Raw genomic sequence first — 8,993 nt, 5'->3', positions numbered from 1 at the left:
CGTCCAGTACATCCACCATCTCTCCTCACCACATGTCCAAACCATCCCAACCTGGCCTCTCTAGCTTCTGCTCCACCTTAGTTGTCCCCCTGATCTGTTCATTTCTTATCCTGGTCACTCCAAATAAAAACCTCAGCATCTTCATCTCTGTCACCTCCTCCAGCTCAGCCTCCTATGTTTCAGATGATGCCACTGTCTCCAAACCATACACCACAGCCGGTCTCACTACTCCCTCTGTCACACATCAGACCCGACACTCGTCTGCACCCACTCCATCCTCCCTGCACCCTCTTCTCCACCTCTTTTGTACACTGTCCGTCGCTTTGGATGCTTGACCCCAGGTATTTGGGCTGGTCCCCCCTCCCCGCCACCTCCGCTCCTTGCATCTTCACCTTTCCCTCTCGTTCACACATGTGTTCTGTCTTGTCTCTACTGACCTCCACCTCTCCGGATTCTCTTCCAGCTGCTCTCTAGTCTCACCATAGATTACAATGGGGCCTCCTGCCTGACCTCAAGTGGAATCAGTGGTCAATAAATAGAATAAATAGATAAAGAATAGAATAGAAATAATAGAACAGAATGTCCTTTATTGTCATTATACAGTGTACAATGAGATTGGAGAGCTTCTCCTTTTCAGTGCAAAAAACAGGTCTATACAAAATTGTAAAAAGAAGGTATTATTTACAAGCTAAAGTTAAAATACTAATACTAAAAACATATTGAAAAGATACAAAAATTGTAAAATATATATTGTTATTTATAGCAGCAGTGGGAAAAAGTTAAACATGTATTGCACAAGGTTTTTTAGAAAACAGAATAGACAATAGCAGCATCAATGCAGTTAGAAGTCTGTTATTGCACATACAATCCTATATTACGTTGATTGTAGCATGTGAGAGTTCAGGGCTCTGATGGTTTCTCGGAAAGAAACTGTTTTTCTGCCTGGTTAACCATTAAAAAAAGATTATGGAGAATTTAAGAGACAAACGGCAGATGGAATAAAACATGCACGTGACCAGGAGAAGACAAAATGTTGGTTGTTTTCCCAAGAGTTTCTCCAATGCACCTTTACTTTAACACGTGCATGTGTTAAAATTCCTAAAAAAATTGACCGAAATTGTCAGGGGCCCTCGTTGGATCCCCCTCAGGGTGTATCGGTGTGCGGCGTTGAAAGCCGCAGAGGTGTCCCTCCTCGACTCGGCCAGCGGGTGTCGCTGCGATCTATGGAAGCGGCGCAGTGGGGAAGAGACGGGGCCTGGCCTGGGAATCTGCTGCTCGCTTCCCATTCTTCCTATGCAGACAGACACACAACATGGCGGACTAGAATAGTCGGCCGACGCGCCCGGATACAGCGGATAAACTGTGAGATTCAACACTCAGGAAGGCACAGAAAGTACCCTCCGAGGACACGACGCGCAAGGGCGCATTGCTGCGATTTTTTCCGCGGAGGGGGGCGGGGGGGTTGGCTTCCTCCTTTACCTGGATTTAGCAGATAAACTGACTGCGAAGTGTTGGCAGCGCGTCCCAGATCGTGCTTCCCTCCTCTTGCTATCACCCAGGTCTCCGCTCGCCCACCCCACACCGCGCTCGCGCTCTCGGCTCCCGGGGTGTGGAGAACAGGGGCCGGGGTTGGAAAACGTGGAAACGGGGGGAAAGAGGGAAGAAATTCCTACTCGGCCTCTGGGGGTTTTTGTTCCCCTACCTCACCACCCTCCACTCTCTCCCTCCTCGGGTTTCCTCTGGGCGCTACGGGGCTACAGGAGTTGTGGTGAGTTTTCTCGCATTTGTCGCGCAAAGCCGAGTCACACTTGTTACAATGTCGCTGGCACAAACGTGTTTCTCTCTGTGACGTTGTTGTCTCCCACAAAAAAAAAAAAAAAAGAAAGAAAAGAAAAAAACAGAACACACTTTATCCCCCCGCTGAGGCGCATTTAGCATTTAGACGATGTGCATATCCCGGCCGGAGCCCAAAACTCGGGCTTAAAAAAAACTTGACTTTGAGTGTTTAAATAGTCGCGAGCCTCCTTGTAAGACATTTCAGAAGTAGCTGCGAGGCAGGGAGGGAAAATTTGGCGAAGGGGGCTCTCAAGAAAAAGGGTGGTGGAGGTGGAGGTGGAGGTGGAGGGAGAGAGAGAGGGGAGGGGGGGCGACAACATTTAAGAAGTCGGGTTTGTTGAGCCGACGCAGATGCTGCTGAGAGCTGGAACAAAAGAAGAAGGGGCTCCAGGTTTGAGCTGCCTCGCTGGAAAGTACACTTTATTGATCAATGCTTTGTTATTACATGTCCAGAGAAGGAAGGAGGGAGGGAGGGGAGCAGGCTAGCTGGTTGGTTGGGTGGGTGGTTTGGTTGGGGGAGCAGGGGGGGGCTTCAGGCGACCCGCAACAGGAATTAGGTCGCCCTGATGTTAACATGTAAGCTGTGTCAAATCACAGCGGCTTTTGCTTTGTGTTCCTCCTCTTCCTCCTCCTCCTGCGCTCCCGAGATCAAACATTACAACCTCTCCCAAAGTTTTTGTAATGATTAATATTCTCCCCTCTTTCTGAATGTTGGGTGTAACCAAGCATACCATTTTTTTCAGCCTTGTGGGTGCTGAGTTTTTCTTTTTTCTTTTCATAATTTGGTTTGAGAACCGTGGTTTGGATTTCTCAACTTGTCATATTTTTCTATCATATGCAGTATATATACGGCAGAAACATCACATTTGCTTCTTGGTTTGAGCCAGAGATTAGCCGCTCAAAGAAAGGGGGGGGGGGGGGGGGGGGGGGGGGGTTTGAAAGTTGTTCAGGCTGATGGAGCGGGAGGCCCGACGGAGCCCGGGTCGTCGTCATGTCTTGAGACATGTCCCCGTAACGTGTGCGACGACGTCCGGTCCGATTCGCTGAATTTTACGGCGGCACGCGCACGGCGGAACCTCGGCTCGCGTGCCTCTTAAGCGGCACGCCGGGGTCGCCTGAGGTGTGCAGGACTCCAGCTGCGACCCTTCCGGGGCCTACGCCGTGACCTCTGTTTGTCAGGCCCGAACATGTCCCCCCCCCCCCCCCAAAACAAAAAAAAAAACAAAACTGTCAAACCATCTTTGACACCATCTCATCAAGTTCAAGCTCTGGAAAAAAGGGGGAAGAAAAAAAAAAGTGTGTGTGTGTGCGCGCGTTGGCCATATGACAGAGAAAGGCAGAGCTGCTATCATCGCTCTCGCTCTGTCCGTATCTCCTTCGGTCTATTTTAAGAGGAAAAAAAAATGAGTTATTTCCGTCTTTGGGAAGCTGAAAGGGTTTTTTAAGCGGAGGAGCTTGAGTGATCCTCGCACCGCACTTTTCATGATCGGCCCAGTTTCCAAAAATAAAAACAAGCGTATAGCTTTGATTATTACCTCGTGGCAGCTTTGCATCCAGCTCCTATGGCGGGTGTTTAAATATTACCTCAGCGTTGCGAGATTTCACAATTTCGGCGCTCTGACACAATGCTGTGAGTTGGCTCTCTGGGTGGGGCAGGTATATTTTTGTTTCCACCTGTGGGCCTACATGTTTTAGTGTGGCAGAGCACTGTAATTCAGCCCCGCGACAGGATAAACACTGCTACATTTAGAGGATTATGAAGCGTTATGGAGCCTGATTGCAGCTACGCTTGGTACGCCATTTAGACCCTAATTACATTTATCTCGCAATGCAGGAAATAAACACGTGTGACCTCTAATAATTCTTAAATTGACTTTTTTTTTTCTTCACACGGAGTCCTTCGGCTTTGCTCTCTCCTTCTGTAGATGCAGACTGGTAATTATGTAATCCCTTCAAGTGATTGAGTAAATCTTTGTTTTACATCCTCTTGATGTGGGATGATTGATGTTTCTGGTTCACCACAACCATGAAGAATATTATGGACTTGAAGGTGTAAATTATTCAAGACGTATTTGTGATGCGCAAGGTTCTTTTCATCTTTGCATGGGAATATTTCCAATTAACCCTTTAATTGTCTCTGCCAAACAGCATTTTCAGCATTTTTTTTTTTTTTTTGAATGCTTGTTGCATTTTTGCGTATGTGCTGCGTTAAGCCAGATTTATGGTTGTGCGTCATGGTATGGCATAGGCCATAGCGTAGCTCCGGGCCATAGCCTTGAGTGTGCTCACCTGGAAACATAACTTCATGTTGCGGCGACAATCGATCGCAACAACTCTGATTGGTGCAAACTGCATTTCTTTGTTTGCATCTCTCAGCAGCTGGACATGCCCTGAAAATTCCCCCATGTTTAAGCTTCCTGCGCACCATCTGCTCAGAAGTCTTCTCTGTGTGTGTGTGTGTGTTTTTTTTTTTTTTTTTTGGTGTGTGTTGCAGTGGTTTTAGTTAAAGTAGTGCGTAATTTATACTACTGCGGAGGGCTACGTGAGGACCTTACACACGGATCCTCCGCTGACGTGAAACATTTAGACCTGTGCCTCGTCAATCTGGTATGAACTCCACCCAAACACTAGTGGGCGCTGTGTCTTTTTCGATAATTGGGTTCGTTTTTGTTTCCGCTTACTGCTCGACCTTCAACAATGGTGGCCGAAAGTTCTGCAAAATTCGTACAAATGTCTGTATCTCCAAACCTCCTCAGTTAACTTTACCGATTCTTTATTAGTCCAAAACAACCAATTTAAAAAATTGCGGAGATGGAGAAGCAGAAGCTGGAAATGCTAAGGCAGAAACACATTACTACCAGGCGGACCAATCACAGCTCTTGTGCTCAGCGTCTCCGCAGCGAGTTTAAATTTCTGGGGAGGTGCACGTCAGCTAAATCCGCGTTTCAGTTTGCATTTCACTTTAGCACAGCAGCATAAATTAAGGATAACGGTGTGAAGTACGCAGAGAATTTTAATACAGCTGAGTCGCTGGCTAGCGGTTAAGTGGCGTGATTACAGCACAATGCAGACGCACGAGAACACGGATGTAAATGCTTTCCCTGGCCTAGCACCTATGACGTAGGCTCTGCATAGACCCGTTGTGGGAGGATAAACCAAGCTTGACGCTGCCGGTTAATATGTTTAGGAATTAATCGGAAAGTTTCCGAAATAGACAGCTGCAAGGATGGAACTCCTTTTGCACCTGTCTTTCAAAGACTGGCAAATTTGGTGGGACTTTAGATCCGTGGATGTTTTTTGTTTGTCTTTTAAGACTAATATTAGACAGACGCCCCTTTCTTCTAAATCCACTTAATTGAGCTCTACTTTGTCGTCCGGCTTAACACCAACATGTACCAAATTGCAGATAAATTCCTGTATTTTTATGTTGATAAATACTCATTGAAAAGGATAAAATATTAGAACAGTTTTATTTTCGCACTAATTCTCCTCTTAAACACATTTAAGCTTGTTGAAGTAGAAGGAAGGGCCGCAATGAGAGACCATCATTTCTGTCCTTAAATAGTGGAACACGAGGTGGAAATAGTGACGGAATTGTGATATTTCTGTTGGTTTCATCCAGATGTTTTCATGGAAGTGGACGGCATTTATTTCTCAAGATTACTCAAAGCGATTACGGTAGAATTAGGCGATTATGTCACAACTGTGACAGACACACTCGTGTCCCAGTTCCAGTTCAGTCAAAATCCCGCTGCCACCTCCCTGTACCCTCATTAGCGTTTATGTTAGTGGGACACTGTTTGCTTTTAGCCATAAAGTGGGATAATGGCACTAAATGGAGCAGTGGATGAAGAACAAGTGGGTTTGGCACCCTCTGCTTATTAACACCCTTCCATATAAAGGATTACTCTAGTCCGTATCATAACTAGAGCCACATAAATAAATTGTTAAATTGTTTTACAGCATGTCTCACAATGTGGCCGCCATTCTCCGTTTGGTGACATCATAATCCACTTTCACGTTTCTGCTAAAGAAACCGAAGCGTCACGTTCAGTCATGTTGGGTTATTTCATTTTCAGTCCGGTTTTCCTCCGGCAGAAAAACTTTGATGTGCTTCTTTTAAACAATGCCTTCGCAGTCAAGGCCAAAACTTTGGTCAGATTTGAAACCGGTTGAGAGCTGGAGTTATAAATATTTATATTTGCCCTTGGCATGAGCGGGCCGGCAGGACCTTTCTTGCCCTGCTGTGAATAAAAAAAAAAAATGTCCAAAGAGCATTAAGTAAGCTCGAGAAGTCTTTTGGTGCGCCACCTAAAATGGACGTTGGAAGAAAAGAGATTCTGGAGAAGACGTCTCTCTGAAGTCGAGCCCTGTCGTCTTGGATGGGTTTCTTATCTGTCAGAGGAAAAGGAGGGGGTGAGCGTAGTACGATGGTCACTTCATATATCAGAGCTGTCACTTTGGGTTCCAGTTTTTAACAGAGCCTCACGTGGCAGGGAAGTGGAGCAGTGCTTCTTCTGCGTGTAGCGGCGAATCATTTGAAATATTTTAGAACCTGGAGTAATGTGTCAGTAAGTACATATGGAATATTTTAGCCTACATCATTTTTCAGTTTAAATCTTCACAAATTTACAACCAGATCAATCTAAAAACCTTATAAAATCAAGCATTATACAACCCACGGTGATTGCGTGTAACTAACACTTACACAATAATCAAATAAATATAGTAGCGTGGCAGTGAGCACTGTTTTTTTTTTTTTTTATACTTAACGTGTCACCAATAGATGTGATAACCTCTGGCAGGAGATGGGGTTAGCTAGACTAACTACTGTGGTCAGTATTGATTGGGACATAATTATTTTATCAGCAGCAGCAGCTTGACCTCAGTTTAAGGTAGTGTTTATGCGCTGTGATCATTATCCGCACTGCTGTGCTTGACAAAGATAGTGAATAATCTGTAGGAAAACAATGTTTTTCATCAATTCGGCTACATTATAACAGAGCCTGTGCAAAGACTAAGAGCTGCAGGAAGGCCAAACCAGGTCAACGAAGAAAAAAAAGAAAGAAACGGAATCTGAATATGCTATTTATTAAGCGGACGTGTTGTTCTTATGCCTTATTCAAAAAGTGTAACCATAATAAATGATTTCTTAACACCGTCCGCTGTATAAGAACCCACAAAACAAGTCTAAAATGGTAAAAATTACACGACCTCCTAAAAGAATAAAAGACAGGCAGGCATCTGCAGTTGGTATTCAGTGCCAACTCTCTCGGTTTCAGTGGGTTTTTTGTATCGTGCTGCAGACACGTTTTGGTTAGCGGTGGAAATGTATAGAGGTCTAATTTCCAGCCTTAGATGCATGCAAAGCATGCATGAAATCCGTTTTGGTGTTTCGGTTTCAAAGGGCAGGAGCAATAGTTGAATCGGGTTTCACTGTGGCCCTTGAGCTGCCCGTTTGGCCCCACACCACGCTTCAAGGTCACGGTGGCTTTTGTGGGGAGGCCACGCTTTGCGCCTCCACATCCTCTCTGTGTCCAATGTGGGAAAGCTTGAGAGGCCCCTGGCATGCTCTGTGAGAAACCCCACAACGAAGCAGGCGCACAGCAGAGCTCCTATGACTCACCGCTTTCACTCAATGAAACAAGTGAGTTTTTTTATTCCAGTCGTACGGAACCAAATCATCATTACCGACTTAATAACAGATGCAGCGGTCACTGTTGCCCTTATGATTATCCAGAGCAGTAATCCCAGTGCTTCTCTTCATCTTTTCATCAACTTACCAGCTCATGAATGAAACCAACAGGAACACAAACCGCACCGGCGGGGAGTAGTATCCCTCAGAAAGGGAAGTCCAGAGGATTGTGGCTGTTGTATGTGGCGCAGGGGATGTATAATCTGTGGTCTGTTTCGGAGCGAGAGTCCTAGCGGCCCTGACTTTGGCCTACTTCAGTCTCCTGTGAAGAGAAGCATTCACAGTATTCCTGCCGGCCCTGACCCCCTCCCTCTGAAGACACAGGAACAGTATTAATGTGCCATGATTGGAGACAGACAGACAAGCATTATCCAGCGCTGCAGCGGCTAGTGAAGCAGGATGCCTTGCAGGAAAGTCAGAGGAAAAGATTTCTCTGCATGTCTACCACTGCTGGTGTCATACCACTGAGGCCTTCACACACACAGCGTCTGTTGGGTTTCCGGCTCATTCACTTGCCTCAGGTTATTCATGAGAAATTTCAAACAGAACTTACTTATTTCTTTATTATTATTATTATTATTATTTAAAAGAATATTTCGAGCAAAGACATTAACTGCCGTGTTAAAGTTGCTGTAATTGCTGTATTGCATTTTTCACTGTGCTGGGTGTCAGTCAAATCTAGATTAAAATACACAATAAGATGATAAAGTGATGAGAAACTACTTGGGATTCTTATTTTATATTAAAGTACTTTCATCCCCAATAGATAACTACAGATTGAGTCTGTCATTCATAAAATTCACATTCGTGCGGTCGGGAAAGACTATTATCGCTGCAGTCTAAGGTCACAAAAAGCATAGCTGAAATCCACAGACTGCAGCGGGAACTATTAAATGACTACCTTGCATTGATCTAACGTCTTAGCCTTCGGTTGTCATGGAGATGTAATTGGACTTCCTTTATATTCTACCTATAAGTGTTCCTTTCACGGTGTGAATGAAATGGCATGGGAACAGCCGAGCCCTTTTACAACTGTGTGATTGCACTCCTATTGGTTCTGCCTTCGGCCACAGGCAGAGAAGCAACTGTCTTCATTAGTTGGTCGGGCTCACAGCTTGTGTTCTTGTGTGGCTAGGATTGTTGCCCATGATCTGTAGAACCAAATATGTAACGGGTTTGTTTGAGTCTCAAATTTATTCTTATTATTTTGGATTATCTTGAAATTGTTGGTGCTTAGTGGTGCTTTTGTCAGTCGGGTTAATTTTTGTTCCTACTTCCTGCTTCACTTTCAACAATGGCAGCTGAAGCTTTTGCCGAAATTTTGACTGAGAATTTCACTGAACATAAAAATGTATGGATCTCCAAACCTCTTCACATAACCTTATCAATTCCTTATTAATCAGGAACAATCAATTTGAAAAATTCTGAGATGGTGAAGCAGCTGGAAATATCCTACTACCAA

General features: G+C 44.9%; 1 protein-coding gene across 1 annotated transcript in view; it reads left to right on the top strand.

Moving 5' to 3' along the window:
* Positions 1-595: 595 nt before the first annotated feature.
* The window catches only part of ptpra (protein tyrosine phosphatase receptor type A), a 35,747-nt gene continuing 27,349 nt past the window's right edge, over positions 596-8,993 (top strand). Inside the window, exon 1 of the mRNA XM_047583068.1 lies at positions 596-1,768. The gene's annotated coding sequence lies outside the window, so the exon portion shown is untranslated. The remainder of the gene's footprint in view (positions 1,769-8,993) is intronic.

Source organism: Mugil cephalus, chromosome 4 (genome assembly GCF_022458985.1).
Source record: "Mugil cephalus isolate CIBA_MC_2020 chromosome 4, CIBA_Mcephalus_1.1, whole genome shotgun sequence".
Taxonomy (NCBI): Eukaryota; Metazoa; Chordata; class Actinopteri; order Mugiliformes; family Mugilidae; genus Mugil; species Mugil cephalus.
The sequence above is the reverse complement of the archived record's forward strand: the minus strand, read 5'-3'. Positions and strand labels throughout refer to the sequence as shown.